At 45.9% G+C, this 18,551-nt stretch overlaps 1 protein-coding gene across 3 annotated transcripts in view; it reads left to right on the top strand.

The window, feature by feature from the left end:
- OTUD5 (OTU deubiquitinase 5) overlaps positions 1 to 18,551 on the top strand; it is a 54,310-nt gene that overhangs the window by 21,015 nt on the left and 14,744 nt on the right. The window lies entirely within an intron of this gene.

Here is an 18,551-nt window from a genome sequence, read left to right as displayed (position 1 = left end):
GAGCCAACTGTCTCCCCCCAAAAGTCAGGTGGGCAGAGAGAAGGGTGGCCCAAGCCATTGTTGGCTCCAGCCCCACGCACCACAGTTATGCAGCCCCCCGACAGAAAAAAAGATTCCCCTCTCCTGCTGTAGAGTGGGCACCTCACATTATTTGTGCATAGGAGTACTTTTCACTACGCAGAAGGCCCGGTTCAGTGAAGTCATCTGGGAATATTCCATGGATTTTCCCCTGTCATTCTTTGCAAGCATTAATGGTTTGCATCTCATCTGGATTACTGCAATGTGTTATACGTGGGGCTGCCTTTGAAAAGGTCTGGAAACTTCAGCTGGTCCAAAACAGGGCAGTGAGATTGTTAACAGGGGCCGGCCAACAAGATCACATTACACCAGTACTTTTTCAGCTGTGCTGGCTGCCAATTCATGCCTGGGCCCGATTCAAAGTGCTGGTACTAACATCCAAAGCTCTAAATGGCTTGGGGGCTAGGTTATCTGAAGGATCACCTCCTCCCATGTGTACCTGCCCGGACCCTAAGATCATCTTCAGTGGTCCTTTTCTGGGAAACTGCCAAAGGAAGTGAGGCTGGTGGTTACCTGGAAGAGAGCCTTCACTGCTGTAGCACCCTGGAAAAATGGAGGTGGGGTGGGGCAATTGAACAGTGCTTGCCTCTTTATTCATTCACTCTCACTCCTCTTTGTGAGGGCAAGGGTGCTGTCAAAGTATGTTCAGCATTGATTAAATTGAATCATTTCTGAGAACAAGGCCTCTGTCTCAGTTGCAGTCCTTTGGGGTCTAGTCCTACAACCTCTTGTTCCACAGTCTTGGGTTCTCAATACACCCAAAGCCAGGGTGGGCAGAAGGTGGTTGGACATCAACTCCCAGAAGCCCTGCCAGCATGGCCAAGAAAGCCATAAAGACTGATCTCTTCCGGCAAGCCTACCCAGTTGAATTTTAAGATGCCTTTTTAATGGTGTGCTGCTTTTAATGATGCACTGGTTTTAAACGTTTGAATTAGTTGTATGTATTTTATGGTGTTTTTATTTGTGTTGTACCCCACCTTGATCCAGAGGGAGAGGTGGGTAACAAATAAATAAATATATTATTATTATTAGGCCGGAATGCTGGGAGTAGAAATCCAAACATCTGGGGATCTACTTTCTCCCCACACTTGCCTTAAGTGGCCCGGCGGTCCCTTCCTAGCCCAGTTCTATTATTATTATTATTATTATTATTATTATTATTATTATTATTATTTGTATCCCGCCTTTTGCCCAATGCTGGGCCTATTTCTCCACTCACTCCAACCCCTGTGGTTTCTTGCTGTCCATACGTTCTGCTTTTTAGCCATTTAATTTGTTACGTTTGTATATCCTGCATGTCCTTCTAATACTTTTGCATACGTTACTTCTGGTCTGGTGCCGAAAACCTTGTTGCGGATCAGAGTTGGTATCTTCGTGGCAATAGTGATTATCGGTTGGTTCAGTGGAAAAAACAAACTAGCAGTAGACGGGTGCGTCACTTGGCCGGCCTCTCCCAACTGCTTGGCCTTGGTCTCCTGGCCCCAGACCTTGATTCTGAAATGCCGGTACAGTTGCGAATGCCTCTTCACTCTGAACCAGCACTAAACTGGGTCATTTATTGGCAGGCACTGTAGGTCACTGCCTCATTTGCATTGTAGTTGTAGAAAGTGGCTTTTTTGAGTGGGAAGAGTTTCTGGCCCCCATGATTTGTAGTGTGAAGCTTTAAAGTGCTTCCCAATGGGATGGGCTTCAGTTGGGTAGGAGTCAAGCCTTGATAATCTAGGAACATTCTTCTCCCCACGCTTCCCCATAAGCCCATTTCCTACCTTCACTTGACTACTGTTGACTCACCCCCCTTCCCTTCCTTTTTTACTTCTTGCCTTTTTGTCATCTCAGGCAGAGTCTTTTAACTCAGGCACACAGGAAGCTGCCTCATTCCAGGTCCATCTAGCCCAGTAGTGTTGGCACTGACCGGCAGTGACTCTCCATGGCTTCAGGCAAGATTCTTTTCCAGCCCTAATGGAGAAGCCAAGGATTGAACCTGGGACCTTCTGCAGGCAGTGACAAATGTTTTGAGCATTTCTGCTGGATGGGATTTGTGCCAAAGAAATCCAGGTGGATTTCATGTTTAGACAGAGCCGCGTGTATGTCATTGACTTTCACAGTGCCCACACTGCACTTGAATTTCCAGGGCTCTGTTCACGCAGGCACACTTATCAGTCACACATTTTTGACTTCTTTGCATTTCTCCCTATGAGTGGGATGGAAGTGAGGATGGGACCGGAGCATCTATGCCTTCAGTCCCTCTGCTGTTTTGCTCATTTGTTTCTTACTGGTATTGGGTCTGCTTTGCTTCCTTTCCCAGGGTGCTTCTGTCCTCTGCTAACTGCTTAGAAGAGTCTCTAAGTGCAGCGGGGGGACCTCACATGATTTATGAATGTGATCCTCTTAGGAAAGAAACCTCTTAAAGGGAGCCTTCCCCAACTGGTTGCCCTCCAGGTTGTTGGACTACAATGCTCATCAGCCCCAGCTAGCATGACCAGTGGTCAGGAATTCTGGGGGTTATAGTCTAAAACATCTGGAAGGCACCAAGTTGGGCTCCTGTTCTTAAAATGTGTGTGAACAGTATAGGAGTAGGTCTAGCACTGTTCACACACATTTTAAGAACAGGAGTCCTTAATACAGGCTTCCCAACCTGGTGCCCTCCACACATTTTGGATTACAACTCCCAGAATTCCTGTTCCTGGAAGTGCACCCTGCTTCGTGGAACCCCTCTTTGGATGTTCTACGAATTCTTATACCTGGTTGTACATCTGAGGTACCTTTTCGGACTCTGTCCTGACAACCCTGCTGGGTGGCTTGAGTCAATGTCTTAACTTCCTGCTTCTTTTTCTTTATCTTTCCCTCTCTGTCCATCTGGGTAGAGGCTGTTTCCTCCCTGTGTGCTGTAGACGTTTGTATTCAGCATTATCAGCAGTGTACGCGAGCAAGGATTCTAGATTCTGACGCAGCCGTTGGTTTTCTGAGAACCTTGACTTTATTTTCGGAGGAACGCTTTGTCCTGTAGCATTCAGAGAACTTTTGAATATGTGCCGTGGTTGTCTGCTTGAAAGACTTGCAACTCCAATGGGCTCTCAAAACTGCTTCGACAACTGGAGTCCAAGGTGGGAACCCCTAGTATCTGAAGGTACATCACATTTTTTGAGATGTACACCTAGTTGCCTCGGCAACTTTCTGACTTAAGAAGCAGGATTGAAATACCAAAAGAAAATCAATTTTCAGTGCAATTTTTTTTTTTTAAAAAAAAAAGTGGAGCGTGACAAGGATGTGGTTGCAAATGTGTATCGCGCCAGCATGCTCACCAGGGAGCTGCAACCCCTTGCTGAATGTACCCTAGTGTTTGCCTCCACGTAATGTGTGTACCAGCCCCAAGGAAGCTCCCTAAGCCCTAGGCTTCTTGCCATCTTCCCACCTCCCAAACTTATTTATTATTTCTATATAAAATAAATAACACACTGCTTTTTAACCTGAGGGAGGGACCTAAAGTAGTTCGTAATAACACCAAACACAACAATAAAAGCCAATTAAGATATTATAAAATGGAATGAAGGATAAAATTAGGTAGAACACAGACAACTTTAAAACTGGCAGCTCACCTAAAACTTAAAAGAAGCCAAACCTCAGCCAAACCTCTATAGGGAAGGGAGTTCCAAACTTGGGTGCCACTGTAGAGAATGCCCTGTGCCTTTTACCAGTCCAGTTCTAGCCAGAATACTGAATTTATTATTTATTTTTTTACATTTTTATACCGCCCAGTAACTGAAGCTCTCTGGGCGGTTCACAAAAATGCTTCATAAATAGACTAAATAACGCAGTCAGAATCAATTCTGAAGTTTTAAGCAAAAGTTATTTCCAGGAGCAGAATTTGATCATGTATGGTATTATACCATTGGCCTTGGCGAAGTTTAGGTCAAATGTGGGTTCTGCGGTAGAAAAAAAATCCAAGCTGTGTGCAAAGGAAACCTGACTTTGCAATAGGAATAAATAATGAAGAATTAATTCAAAATGCAGATAAATGTTCTTGGTTTATGTTAGACTTCCAAGAATTAGTTTATGTTAGACTTCCAAGAATTAGATTTGATACATGGCCATGGAGGAAGGACACACTGTCCCCAAGTACTTGAAGCCTCCTTCTTCTTTATTAACTCCTAAGACAAGAGTGATGAACCCCTTTTGACCTGAAGACCCAATTCAATTTCAGAGAAGCACGTTCTAGTGAAATAAATGACCTACCAAGGTGCTGGAAATTCCAAGGGTTAAATTTATGCACCAAGCCCACAGGAAATGTATCCCTGATCCAGAGCTCACCAAGGTTTCGTTCCTGAATCTGTTTTCAGTGTTGTAAAGTAAGAACAGTGTGTGCCTTCTCCTGGTTGTGTAACTATTGGCAGTTGTAGATCTGTGTAAGAGCTTCTCGAAGAGAGGCTTGACTTCCACGCAATCTTGCCCCCTGGCTGTGTTTGTTTGAGGTATCCCTACATGTGGCATGTTAGTCTCTTTTCAGGTGAACAGTCTCAAAGTCACCATCAGTGCAATGCTAGATGTGACCAAGGGTGTCCTTATTTCCGGACTGTGGAGCTAGCACGGTGTTGGCTTCTCCTGTCATGTTTTTGGGTTGGATCCAGCTAGTGCAAGGAGTGGGCAACATGTCAGTTGGGCTGTATGCAGTGCCCAGGGTGACCCCCACCACACCCCAAAGACAAAAGGTCCTCCTGCCGGGTGCCTACTCCAAGGGAAGCTCAGAGGACAGCAACAAAAGAGAGAGGGCCTTTTCTGTGGTGGCCCCCCAATTGTGGAACAATCTCCCTGACGAAGCCTGCCTGGCGCTGACATTGTTATCTTTTCGGCGCCTGGTCAAGACTTTTCTCCCAGGCATTTAGCAATATGTAATTAGCCTGGGTTTGTTTTTGTATGTTTTTGTGGTTTTAAATTTTTGTATATTGTTTTAAAGTGTTTTTATCCTATGTAAACCACCCAGAGAGCCTCAGCTATGGGGCAGTATACAAATATAATAATAATTATAATAATAGGCGCTAAATGTGTCTGTCTTAGAGTTACCGAGGGCCATGAAGCAGTTTGGAGTGACAATTACAAATAATAATCCTCCCTGCCAATGTGCCTCAACGTCCACAGTTGCCCACCCCCACACTAGCAGAATGGATTTCTCCACTCCCCTGTAGCGCCCCCCCTCCCTCCCCCCTGTGCTGCCCCACATCTGCTCCGGAGGGTTGGGGAATCCTTGAGATCGGATGGTGGGGGGTTGCATTGGCCCAGGAGAGGAGCCCGGAAGTCCCACTGTGCCAGCGGAAGTCCACTCACGCAACGTTGGGTCCAATCCGCTGTGCCCATACTTTCCATTTGTACAGAATGTTCCCATTTAAGCATGACTCTTACTATTGACAGTTTTGCCTAACTCCGTCACTTCCACTCTACTCTTGCAATAGCCTTTCTTTCTTTTTCCTGTCAAGGGAACATTTCCTTAGACGAGTCTTCACCACAGGGCCTGTGGTTTCTCTTGCTCTTTGGAAATAAAATTATTATTTTTTAAAAAAAGGAAGTCGACATGCTGCTCCAAAATGAGAGCCGGGGGGAAAAAGACACAAAGAACAGCGGGTCCAGAATATTTGCTTCTAGTACCATCAAAGTAGATCAAAGGTTGCCGGAAGAAGGCAAGAGCAGTTCGCAAGAAGACCGCAGCAGTCCCTAGGAGGTGCAGAAAGCGTCTTGGATTTGCGTGTTGTATATGGCTAAGGTCAGGGCCGGGCAAAGCTGGTAATAGGCCAGGCCAGATGGGAAATGTAGGCCCCATTTCAAACTGCTCATTAAGTATTTTTTAATCAGTTCTAAATACATATGAACTAGAACGATTTATATAAAAAAGGTAATAGCAAGTACTTTTACTCAAGATGTATATAAGACATTACCTCTTCACATTCAGAAATGCTTTACATGCTTTTCTTTGGGCAAATTCATCAACGTCAACAGAAAAATCAAGCAACTTTGCCTTGTCAATGTTAGTACTGCTCACTCACAGGAGAGCTACTTTGTAACAAATCTTTACCAAAGGGTCCCCCTTTGCCTCTACAAGGGGGACTCGGAGTAGGCCCCCTCAAAATTGTAGGCCCATGCCAACTGGCCCCACTGCCCCCCGCCCCTGTCCAGCCCTGGCTAGGGTATACACAGGAATTACCGTTTTCTTATACTTTGGTAGATTACCGTATATAAGCATCTTCATACAACCTTTTGAGTGATTAAAACCTTTTCTCAAAAAGCATTTCACTCATTCCAAAAGAGAAAATGTTGTTTTTTAAGTGCTCCTTGAAATGTCTATTTTTTTCTTTTGGGAAAATTGAGGAGGGGGGGGGGAACAAAAAAAATGGGAAAATACCTATTTCCCCCCTAAAATAGACAGGTGGGTGCTATTGTTATTCATGTCTTGCTTGTGGGTCTCCTGTCAACAGTGGTTGGCCATTGTTTGAGCAGAATGCAGGACTAGTTGGACCCTGGGTCTGATCCAGCAGGGCTCTTTTGTGTTCTTATGAATTCTGTGTTGAAACCTTCCCCACCCACACTCACCCCAAAGTTCTACAGATACACAACTCTGAGTGTTTTGTAGCTCTGGAGTCTTACATGGGCTTACTAGTCTAACTTAATTCCTATTCATTTCTAAGTAGGACTTGCATTGGGTATAGTTTGCAAGGTGTTGGATAGAATTTTCAATTGTGCATTGCATGTGAGAGTTTTGAGAGTTTAAAATAGACCAGATGTCAGAATGCTGCTGATGTTTACATTCATACAGAGGCTTCTTGAAAGGACCAGGTTTTCCAAGCTGAATTGTTAATATCCAATTTACTGATACCATTATTTAAAGTGACCATGGCTCCATGACCCAACATAAATTTTGACGTCCGGGAAGAGGATAACAGGCTTTTTCACGTTTCCTGTTTTGACAAAATGCTACCAATTTCATTTAAAAAAGAAGATATCAATCATGCTTTCCACCTCCCCTGCTCCACCCACCAGTTTTTGTGGTCCTAGTATCATGTTTTCCTGTGTATTCTTAAACACAACCATGTTTCTCTTCCTCCTGCAGCTGAGGAGAAAGCCCCACTCCAGACAGGGTAAATGAAACTGAATGATGACAGAGAAACTGACTAGGTTGAGGAGCTTTCCCAGGGGGCCAGCCTTTGACTAGAGATATCAAAGGAAAATTGGGAGGGGGGGAATCTGTCCTGAAAGCCACCCTACTATCCTATACGTGCCGCTGTAATGGACTACGTGCCCTGTAATGGACATTATAGGGCTGGAATCACATTGCATCATTCCAAACCCAAATTTCAGCAGCCAACTCTTTGCCGGACTAGAATATTCAGGAATATCTGTTCTTTTCATTGTTCTGGGGCATGTCGGCAGTTCAGCTCTCTTCCCACCTTCCTTTAAATGGCATGGTTGAAATACAGTTCCAGAAAGCAGGAAGTATTCTGTGGAGGCCTTCAGTAAAAGAGCAATATGTATGAGTCCTGCGGAGTGGGTACCCTTATTCCATAAAGGAGTAGTTCCCCATTGCAGAGATGGGCACCTTGTGGCCCTCCAGATGTTGTTGTCTACAACTCCCATCAACCCCAGCCAGCGTAGCCAGTGGGGAGGGATGATGGCAGTCCAACAACATTTGGAGACCCACACATTGCTCGCCCCTGCCGTATTGTCTTTCCCCTGACAACTGATTTCCCACCAGGCATTTCCAAATGCACACCTCTTTGAGATGGGCTCTTTCTGAAAAATAAAGGGAGGCACCCAATGAAGTTGAGAAGATCTCAAATTGCTAATAATTTGGGGCTGTCATGAAACATTTCAGAAATGAGGTGTGGGTGTTAAAAGTTGCAAAAGGCGGGAAGCTGAAAGCCCAGGGGAAGAGCGGTCCCACGCTGAAGAACAGTCGGGGGACGTTTGAGGGTATTTTGATAGAAATTGAAACTGTTGGTCAAAGGTAACGTAACATTAGTGCTTTGAAAATGGAGGTCCCAGGGCTTTCCCACATGCTCAACTGCAAAATGGCACGAGCCTCTTGTGGAGGGCAGATAAAGGAGAGAGCAGGGAACAAGGATGCAGCTGCCACCACCACCACCCCCTCAATGTGAGGCCAACAAATAGAACACCTTTCCCCAACCTGGTGCCCCCCAGATATGTGTCACTACAACTCCCATCAGCCTCAGCCAGCCTGGCCAGTGACCAGGGCTGATGGGAGGTGTCGCCCCAGACAACTGCTGAGTTGGAGGCAGTCATTCTTTTTTGCCACCTCGAAATCAAATGATGGCAGTGAACTTGGGGGAGGGGGGGAAAGCAGAGAATAGCCAGTAAAAGCTGGGGGAGGAAGAAAAGTAGCTCTGGAGTCTTTCGGTTTTGCTCTGTGGGGAAACGAAAGAGTGCAAAATGTGGTTGGCAGGACGCTGGGTTTCTAAACTGTTTAGCGGAAAAGGCCAGCGCCTTTTCAGGCTTTCCTACAACTGCTACTGTGGCTCCTGGCTGTCTCATCTCACCTCAGCAACGTTGCTACATCTCATCCTAAAAAAAAACTATTAGAGAAGAGCTAAGGGGAAAAGAGGAAGGCAGGGCTCCTAGCGTGGGTGGGGGTGGCGGCGCCCGCATAGCAGCAGCACCTTGAGGGGACCTGCTGAAGAATGGTGTTACTGTTGTGAGGTTAATACAGATTCGGGGGAGGAGGGTCGTTCTCTTTGAGCCATGGGAATGTGCGTGGCCTGCGTGCACATCTGTGTGCAGGTAGCAAGTGCGCCCGCTGGTGACCATACTGCTCTCGATATCAGAAATGGGCAACAGCCTCCGCTGTTACCGTGTCCCCAAGGGATTTGCTAAGCTGCTACAGATGGCTGGGCCTGAGAGAAGGCTTGTATGGATTTGGGGCAGAGGGGAGGGAGAGTAATGACAAAGGGGTAGTAGACAGGGAGGATTGAGATTGTGACACGTATGGCAGGATGGCTTAATCAAGGCCTGCGGTACTGGCCCATTCCTGAAGACATGGTCACGCCGGGCACTCGCAGTTGATACCCATTAGAAGCTACCTTTATATGGAGTCTGACCGCTAGCCCAGATCTGCCTATGCTGACAGTTTTTCTCAGAGGCTTTCCTCAGCTCTTTGCCTGGCGACGTCAAGGGTTGAATCCGGGCCCTTCCGCATGCAAAGCCATGCGTCTTCTGCCACTGAGCTTTCAGCGCCTGTCTATGCGACGAATGACAGTGATCTCTAAGGACAGCTTGGCCTATTCTTGAACGTAGGTAGAGCTTGACTCTTCCAACCTGGGGCCTGTATGTGGGAGGCTGGGAGAAACGGAGGATGCCAGGTGACGTTCACCGAGTGTGCTGCGTATCTCGGTCTGTGTGAGGGTTTTGAAAACCCTTCTGCGTGGAGGTAGCTTTTTAGGAAAAGAATGACTGCAGCCTGTCGCTGCAGCGCTCTGCCCTAATTTGTCCACCAGCCGGTCGAACTGCTAACCCACTGACACACAGCCATTGCTACTGCTTTCTCTTTTTGTTTTCTGCTTTCCCTTTTTTCTCCCCCGCCTTTCCATTGTTATTACTATTTTTTGCAGTCTCCTTCCTTCCTCTGGTTAATGACCTAGTAACTCTTTATTCCTGGTTTGTGCGGCCAAGATAGCTTGGCTTGCATTGCCTCTTGCCCTTGCCTGTCTAGTCCCACCTAGTTCTTCTCCTGTCTAATTCTAATTGGTATTCTCCCCGCCCCCGGGTGCATTTTGTTTTGGGTTTTTTGACAGAGCCTGGGAATTTTGAAAGTAACAAGAATCTCAGGCATCTGCCTCATGTCTCGTAGTTCACTTTTTCTTCAGTCATTTGCAGCCACTTTCCCATCTCCAAATGGAGTTCAGCTCCTACAGAAAAATCTCTCTACTTTGGTAATAGAAGGTCCTGCAACAAAATGTAGCAGCATAGGGTGCTCCTGTTAAAGGTATTCAATTCCGTTCCTCCTCCTTCCTGGTTACCCATCTCCCTCCCTCCAAAAACCAGTCAATATTCCGTTATTGAGCACATTCAGTCCCCATTGAGTTGGGTTGGAGTTTCCTCCCCATTTTTTCTTTTTTCTTTTTCTTTTCTAATTCTGCAGTCCTTTGGGATTCTCCCAAGCCTGCTGATATCTCCCTTTTGTACGCAGGTTTTGGCTCCATAAGCAACAACACTCACCTCTGAACATCAGAAATAGAGGGAGCGACTGTAGTAAATACCTCCACAACAGAAGCAGACTGTTCTCAGGGACCACACTACTGATGTATGCCAGAGTTCAAAATCTCTTGACATAAATACAAACCTCCGCTAATTGATGAAGCAAAACTGTCCTGACTGGCTGGGCTCATTATTACACTGCTGGATGTGACATCAGATTAGTCAAGCCAATGGCAGACAGACAGCTTGACTCTCGGGCAAGAAATTAATTTGCCTCAGAACAAAAGCCCACTGGGCACTGAACCGCCCTGTTGCAGGTGCCAACATGTATTGAATTAGCTAGCAATTTTTATTGCCTTATAGGCACTTGCATGGCTGGGCAAGGCTGTGTGCGCGAGGAGCACCATTTACACCATAACCACTTCCAGCCCTTTAAACATGCAACAGAAGAGGCACACGCTGTCCTGACCTTTAGGGCAGAAAGGGTTAAGGATTATTGTTGACAGTTCTATGGGAGCGATTAATCAGCAGCAGAGATACTTCTGAAATTCTGTGAATTTCAACAGTTTTGAGATTGACGATAAGTCAGGCAAAGTCAGCCAGGAGGTTCAAGGACACACAGGGCCTGCTTTCCTGGCAGGCCCATAGCAAGTTGTATAAAGTACCCTGGGATGTTCTAGTCCTATGCTGTTAAGGTACCTGGAATGGAGCAGGTGCGGTGCTGCGCCTGGCGGGCTGTTTTTCCCTTATGCCTAATCAATATGTTTTCAGAAACATTGCCCTCAAATGCACAAGCTGGTGTTAGTTCTTGAACAACCTTGGTAGGGATTCTTAGAAGTCGTAAGAACTGGAAAATGAAATGAATTGGAGCTTCTTTTTATCTCTTTGTGGTGTAATTTTTTTTAAAAAAAATTGGTGCAACTGTAAGGCTTTTTTTTGGTAAAAATCTCACTTCTCTAGCTCCTACCCCAGGATTTTGAGGGGGCAGGCTGCAGAAAAGCGTAATCTGTTCTACACCTCTAACATGATAGCACTCTTGAAATACTTGAAAGGTCGACACACAAAGGAGGGCCAGGATCTCTTCTCGATCCTCCCAGAGTGCCGAACACGGAATAATGGGCTCAAGTTACAGAAAGCCAGATTCCAGCTGGACATCAGGAAAAACTTCCTGTCTGTTAGAGTAGTATGACAATGGAACCAATTATCTAGGGGGCTCTCCCACACTAGAGGCCTTCAAGATGCAGCTATCTGTCAGGGGTGCTTTTAGGTGGATTCCTGCATTGAGCAGGGGGTTGGACTCGATGGCCTTATAGGCCCCTTCCAACTCTACTATTCTAGGCTTCTAGGATCCTGTTCTAAGAACAGTTGATTGGCCTGGAATGAAGAGCAAAAATCCTAGTTCCCGGCTTCACGTGCAACTTCTCATCTCCAACCCAAAGTTAATCCATAGCCCCAATTCTGCCTGGAGTACATTTCAGAGGGGCATGGAGGGGGAGCTCTGATTCCTATTTCGCATCCTTCGTGCGTGTGTCTACGTGCCCGCGCACAGCTCATCAACATAAAGGGAGGGGAGTGGTGGTGACCGCAATACAAGTTTCAGAGAAAAGCCCATACCCCATGTGACTTGCTGGAACTGCCATCTCAACTTCCCCACACCAAAAACCACATCCTTGTTTACATGGTGGTTCGAGATGAATCACTTGTTCCCGTGATGCAGTGCGCAGCCCGCCAAAAAGCTGTTGAGCCATGTTTGCCTCTCTCGTCTTGTTTTGTTGCCCTTGCTATGGGCGGGGGGACAGCATAGAGAATTAGCCCTTTGGGGACAGTGATCTATGGAGTCCAAGGCTCTAGGGAGTAAAACTATTGGACTGCCATCAGGGCCCTTGATAGGGAAATGGGGTCAAATAACAGATACCTACTCTGTCACTCCGCTGTCATAGAAAGTCCCATTAAATTCCTGGTGCGGCGCTATTTAGAAGAAAATTGGTTGATCGAGTAACGATCCCAGAGGGTCCCCATGCTGAACTCATCCTGTGTTTTCTTCTGATCACTCTGCATCTCCCCATCTGTGCATGCAAAGACTGCCAGGGAAAAGCAGCCCTCTCTTTTCCATCCTGCTCATTCCAAAGCTACACAGGCACCAGTCAGGCATCGCCCTTCTCTTGTCACTGTGCTGGGTTTTCTCGTTATAAGTGCTCCTCTTAACTGGGAAGACGGGCCGCTGTTGTTCATCCTGCGACCTGAAATGGTCTGCTTAGGAGGCAAGGTGAAGCAGCTGCTGCAGAAGGGGACAGTTTTGGGTTGCTATTGAAAGTGATGGGTACCAGAGCAATGGGTTTGACCCTCCAGTGGCACAATCCCCTGAGTTCTCCTGGGTGCACCCATCTGAAATGAATGGGAGCTGTGTAATGAGTATTTCGATGGGGCTTGTTCCTCTTCCTTAATTTGGTTCATGGGGGATGTCTTGAGGCATCCTTCCCCAACCTGGCACCCTCCAGACATATTAGTCCCACACATCTGGAGGGTAACAGGTTGGGAAAGGCTGCCCTAGGTTTTTAAACAATATATTTTATATATTTATTCCATTTCTATACTGACTGATAACTGAAGCTCTCTGGGTGGTTCAACAGTACAGCATAAAATACAAAACATGGAAGCTTAAAACCACACTAGAAAAGTACAACCAGAATAAAACCTAGCGGCAAAGTAGAGTTTTCAGATGCAGATTTAAAACACCAGAGCTAAAAGGTTAGGATGCTAAAATTCTGGGAAAATAAAAAGGCCTTCAACTGGAGCCTCTGGCACCAAACTATCCTTGGCTGGTCCTTCCACTGATAACAGGAGCAGCACCCACTTCTCTGCCCATACTGCTACATCAGTAGCCCAGTTTCCAGTTTTGGCTGGAGTATTGCTCTTCATTTCCAGGGGGTTCCTGTGAGTTCTTTGTGGCAGCTTAAGAAGGAGTCTTCCTAATGCACACCTTTATGAAAGGTGCAGGAAAACCTTTCCGGTTCCTGGAGCACAAATGATGAGAGAAAGACAAGGTGGGAAAAGAAAGAAAGGGAGGGGAAGGCAGGAGAAGAAATAAAATAATTGCCACTGCAAAGTTTTGGCAAGGACGAGAAACAGGAAGCTGGGGGAAGTTGTTTGAGTTGGAGAAGCAGCAGAGGCTTTAACCTGAGGCTCTTGGTTGTGCAAAGCTTTTGTTGCTCCTCGACTTGGGTACGTTGGGCCCCTCGGCCTGCCCCATCCTCTGTGCCCCAGGTTTTCAGTTTTCTTTTATCAGCAGGCCCTTCTGAATGGGGTGGTAGGATACGCCAAGCTCTTCCTCTCGCCACCACTCCACTGACATCTGATGACTTACTCTAGATATCCTTCCTCCCTTCTTTGCTCTGTAACATTGAGGATTGGGTTGGCAAGGGTTTGTCCAGAGGCAGCCCTCCCCAACATTGGTGCCCTCCAGATGTGTTGGATCCCATCACTCCCAACCAATGCAGCCATTGAGCATGCTGTTAGATGATGGCATTTGTAGTCCAACTTTTCTGAAATAATGCCAGTTAGGGGCCTCTGAGCTCTTTCTCCCTCTCTGGGTTAAAGTAGCTCTTTTCCCTGCAGAGGGGCAGGAGATATTTATTTATTTATTTATTATTAAAATGTTTGTATCCGACCCTATATCATTGGGATCTCAGGGCAGCATCCAGATAAAATCAAACCATATAAAACAATAAATAATGCACACAGCTAAAAACATATTAAGCCATTAACAAGCTAAAACCAGTAGAAAATTTTAAAGCAATAAAAACAAAGCTATGTGCAGCTTTATTTATTTACAATATTTATATGCCACTCCCCATTCAAAATTTCAGAGTGGTGTACAAGGTAAAATAATACTTAAAAATCTGTATTAAATTTTGCATTGTTGCTTGATTTTATCCGGGTTGCGTTTTTATATTGTATTTTATATTATGCTTTTATACTGTTTGTTTTATATTTGGAATGGTTTCCATGGTTTTAATTTTGGGGCGGTATAGAAATGCAATCAATCAGTCAATAAAATCAAAACAGAATAAAAACACATTAAAATAGATTTTAGCCCTCGAAGGCTTTGATAAAAAGCCATGCTTTAACTTGGCGCTGAAACAAAGGCAGTGCCGGCACCAGCCGGACCTCCAAGGGCAGGGCATTCCGCAACCAGGGTACTACAACAGCAAAAACAACTCCAGATGTTTTGGCCGACAGCTCCCATCAGCCCTAGCCAATGGTGGGGAATCGTGGTAGTCCAAAACATCTGGAGGGCCAAGTGCCCCAGCCCTGCTGTAGAGATGACAGTGCAGTTTCTTGCCCTCCTTTTTCCTTGAAACCTGAGAGTGCAGCTACTGTGAAGATGTCTTCACTTGAGGAGCCGGTCTGCCTCAAGGCCTCTTTCATTTTTTATTTTTTTGAGATGCTTGGAGAACTGCTGGAGAGAGAGAGAGAGAGAGAGAGAGAGAGAGAGAGAGAAGGAGGCAAACTGCCAGCCAGGAGTGCCAGCCTCTCTTTCTCCTCTCATGTACTCAAAACTGCTTCCCATCTTTAATTTCACATGGATGGCTCTGGCGCTGAAGTATGTCGCAGGAGGAAAATGTAAAAGCAGCCTTACTTGAGAGGAGGCCTTACTGAGGAGACGAACCTCAGTAACTTTTATCGTCCGTGCTGGCAATATCATGTATATACCTTTCATCTCGCTTGTTCACGTCACAGGCTTCATTCTGTCAAGGCTGTAGAAAAAAGAGGCCACTAGCTCTGGTGCCATGAAATGTCAAAAAGTTTCTTTATTTTTCTTATTCGAAATCTAAAAAATGTTCTAAAAACTTTAAACCAAACTTGTACAATGCTCAACGTTTTGGATCTATATACGTCCTTCATCAGGAGCTGTACAATGAAATGAATTTCTTATCAAAGTAATTATAAATTCAAAATCTTATAGGTATAGTGCGATCCTGTAAAAAATACCTATAAGATTTTGAATTTATAATTACTTTGATAAGAAATTCATTTCATTGTACAGCTCCTGATGAAGGACGTATATAGAGCCGAAACGTTGAGCATTGTACAAGTTTGGTTTAAAGTTTTTAGAACATTTTTTATATTTTGAATAAGAAAAATAAAGGAACTTTTTGACATTTCATAGCACCAGAGCTAGTCCCCTCTTTTTTCTGTAGCCTTTTTGTGGTGCTTTCCCCCTCTTTTTTCACAACTTCGTTCTGTCACGCCTGTGAGGTACACACTAGTGTATTGTCTCCATTTTGCATGAAGAGGGCCTGAGGCTGAGACACAGGGGATTGCTGAGGTCTGCATCTGATGATTTGGTGAGGGGTGTGTGAGGAGATTTGAATTGTGGTGCTCCTAACTCCCTTAGCCACTACTGTGCCACACCAGCTCCCATGTGTGTTAATCCAAGTGGTGCACCGGAAAAACAACAATGTAATATTGGAGCGTTCCCATTTCTTTCACATTCTACATTACTCTTTTTCCACCCGTCTGTTAAGCTGTCTTTGACTCCATTTTGAAATGTTCAGTAGTACGAATGAGGTGTCTTCTCTCCTGAGACAGCTGATGGCTAGGCTAATAGTGAGTCCTGCCTTCCTCTCAGGATCAAAATGAACGTTGCGCTGCCTTGCGAGGGTGACAGTGAAAACTGCACCGTATCTTCAACCCCTCACCTTGCTAACATCAGGGTATTCTAAATTTCCTCACCCTGCCAGCAGTTGCCAATAAAGAAGAGCAGGGAAAACCCGGCCCTTTATAACAACACGGCATGAGTTAAGAGGTATTCAATGTCATGGAGGCGAAGGGGGAACTCGGTTTGACAGATGGTGCAGTGTCAAGTTTAGAGTGGCTATTTGTATGATGCTGGGAGATGGGGTAGCTCTGGGGTCTCCAACATGGTCCCCACAGGCACTGGTGTGCCCACAGACACCTTTCTTGGCACCCCCTGCACTCCCTGATTTTTATTTTATTTGTTAAGATTTCAAAAAACAAAATTTTATTTATATTTTTATTACATTTCTGTTCTGACCAATAGCTGAAGCTCACTGCCCTCCACAGCCATCTTTATTTGTTTTCCAAAGAGTGGTTTTGTGTTTTGGAGCTCAGACCCAACCTCTCCCTTGTGCTTAGGTTCTTGGGCAGGTTGCTTTTGCTTTAGTCCCACCAGTTTGCCTTCTGGGAAATGAGGGTTTTGTGAATGGCCATGGCCACCATGGCAGCCATTTTAATAAAAGAGCAAGTCCCCTCCCCTGAATGGCAGCCATTTTGTGACAGCTCCCCTGACACTTCCTCAAAATTCCCACCAAGCCAAATCAGTTGGGGATCCCTGCTAGCCAGACTCCTGGCTTCATCTCCAAGCTTGTGAGATGCCCTTTGTGTGCGTGTTGTTTTCTCAGGCGTCTTCAGAGGTGAGGGGCAGGCTGTGCTCAAGTGGCGCAGTCAGCTGTTCAGGAGATACAAACTTGTCTCGCATTTACTAACCTGTCTGTTCAGACAGACTGTGGCCTGTCATCTCCGCAGGCCCCTGGCCTCGTTCATCTCTCCCCTCATGTGCTCTCTCCTGGGCTAGCAAATTTGCATGACTGTCACAAGTCTCCATTCCTCTTTCCACCAGGCATTTGTTTACAGCTACGTTTCTCCTTTCAGGGCAGGAGTGCTTTTAGGCTTCATTCACCACTTCCTGCCCCCACTGCTAGAATGTGCCTGTCCAAAATACCATCCCAGGATGAGGGCTGCTGACAAGCATCCCAGGGTAGCCTCTTCTCTTCTTCCCCTTCCCCCCCCCCCCCCAATATCACAGGTTGATTGGACTGTGAGCCCACACTGTTGGCTGTTACAGCAGGAGATGAGGGCATGACCCACTGGTGCGTGTGGCTCAGAGTTTTTTGAATGGCTTCATCAGTGAGCTCCTTGCATCGATTCCCCAGAATTGAATTGGAATCTGCTGATCAAGGAACAGCTTTGGTTCTGTGTATGACTTTCTCAGTAATTTTGTCACTTCTTGCACAACTGTCCCCTCTGCCAGCTGCTTCCTAAACTTTAACCCATCCCATTCCAACTCTTTCCCAACATGAAGGGCCGTTCTCCTCCTTACCCCTCCACCCCAACCTGCTCTTGCCTTGTGACAGTTCTGTGGGTTTCACCCTGCGCCTGGGATTCCTCCTCCCTGACTGGGTACAGCTTGGCTCCTTCCCTTTTTCATTTGATTTGGCTGACCCCGAGTCACAGATATGCTTGGACCAATGCAATCAGACCAATTGGTTTCAGTTTGTTACAACTGAATCCCAATTCAGGGAACCTGAATGTCATAAAGCAGCCTTTCCCCAACCTGATCCCTTCCAGATGTTTTAGACTACAATTCCCAGCATTCCTGACTATTGGCCATGCTGTTTGGGGCTGACAGGAGTTGGGAGTCCAGAACATCTGGAGAGCACCACGTTAGGGAAGGCCATGGTAAAAGCTTCAGGATCCCTGGGCTACTGCAGATTAAATCCTAGTTCTCTTCAGTTACTTGCAGCAGGATTTGGAAATGGAGACCTTTTTAGCAGATTGAAGTAGCAAGGTTTTCTGGTGCTTCCCTGGAATTCAGTGATGGGAGGCTGTGACCACCTTTGGTCAGTTTGCCTTCTAGGTCATCCACTTCTCAGCATTGTTTAGTTCTGCTCTGTCTTTCTGTGACTCTCTGAAAGGTGGAACCAGGTTGCTTCCCCTCCCCCAACTTGGCCCTGTAAATAGTTGCCCATCTGCAAAGACTTTCTTTGATGTTGAGAAACCTGTGAAATCTTGCTTTCAGACCATCTGTCAGTTTCAGTGCTGGGTCTGGTCAGTTTCATTTGCTGCCTTGTTGTGGCTGGGCTGACAAATAATGGAACTGGGACTCCCAAGTTTTAATTGCTAGATTACTCAGCTAGAGCTTTAGTTCACCAACCTGTGAAATGTGAGCAGAAAGGTGTTGTGGGGGGAGGTGCTGTTACAGAAACTACCACCAAATACAAAATCGAGGAGGAAAAAACCTGTAGAAAAGACCCATTTTCCTAACAGGCTCACTCCTTTTCCACACTTAAAACCAGTTCATTGGGTGAATTGGTGTTGAAAGGTTTTTCGGATGGAATAAATGACTTTTGTGACACGATATCCAGTCGTCATAGTTCAAGCGACCATATGCTACAAGCAAGAAAGTAGGTGTGTTGAAGAAGGGGCTTACAGAGTAAAGCTACATGCTGTAAGGGCGAGCCCTGTCCCCAGCCACTAAT

This window comes from Elgaria multicarinata, chromosome 3, assembly GCF_023053635.1.
Source record: "Elgaria multicarinata webbii isolate HBS135686 ecotype San Diego chromosome 3, rElgMul1.1.pri, whole genome shotgun sequence".
Taxonomy (NCBI): Eukaryota; Metazoa; Chordata; class Lepidosauria; order Squamata; family Anguidae; genus Elgaria; species Elgaria multicarinata.
The sequence above is the reverse complement of the archived record's forward strand: the minus strand, read 5'-3'. Positions and strand labels throughout refer to the sequence as shown.